Source organism: Chrysochloris asiatica, unplaced genomic scaffold, assembly GCF_000296735.1.
Source record: "Chrysochloris asiatica unplaced genomic scaffold, ChrAsi1.0 scaffold00202, whole genome shotgun sequence".
Taxonomy (NCBI): Eukaryota; Metazoa; Chordata; class Mammalia; order Afrosoricida; family Chrysochloridae; genus Chrysochloris; species Chrysochloris asiatica.
In genome coordinates, this window is record NW_006408720.1 from 4,175,444 (window position 1) to 4,176,390 (window position 947).

The following is a 947-nucleotide window of genomic DNA, read 5'->3' on the forward strand; positions in this document are numbered from 1 at the left end:
ACCTTGGGTGACCCTGCTGTACTTAAAATACTGGTGGCATAGCTTCCAGAATCACAGCAATTTACAAGCCACCACAGTACTGCAAACTGACAGACGAGTGGTGGAAATGAAATATATCATTGAGCAAATCTGCGCAAATAGCAAAGATGTCACTTTGAGGACTAAGGCATGCCTGCCCCCAAGTTATGATATTTTCATTGGTGTCATATGCATGCTAACAATAGACAATGAATAAAGAGGACCAAAGAAGAACAGTTGCCTTTGAATTATGATGTTGGCTAAAATATTAATCAGATCATGGACAAATTGCATTGAAAAAGCACATCCAGCGTGTTACTTAGAAGCTTTGTCTCACATACTTTGGACATGTTAGGAATGGATCAGTACTTGGAGAAAGACATCAAGCTTAGTATAGAGTCAGCAAAAATGAGATAGAGCCTCAAAGAGATGAATTGGTACAGTGGTTGCATTAGTAAGATCAAACATAAAAGCAATTGTGTGAATGGACAGGACTGGGTAATGTTTTGTTCTGGTGTAGGTAGTGTTGCTCTCTCTCTTAACCAACAAGACAATACATAACAATACTTTCTAATTAATGATTTGCCCTCTATTCATTTTCCATTCCTGTAACCATCAAAGAATGCTACTTTCTCTATGGAAACCATTTTGTGAGCTTTTTTATAATAGTGGTTTCATATAATATTTGTGATTGACTTAACTCATTCAGCATAATATCATCCAGGTTCTTCTTTTCAGAGTTCGTGTTCTCCAAGCAATAGGGAAGCCATGGATCCTATAGCTGAACTTTTATCTCAGCTATCAGGAGTGAGACGCTTTGCAGTAGGACAGCTTAATTCTTCTGGCCTTTCCGCCTCTCAGTTACAACTGCAGATGCAGCTGCTGCTGGAACGGCAGCACGCCCAGGCTGCACGGCAACAACTGGAGAC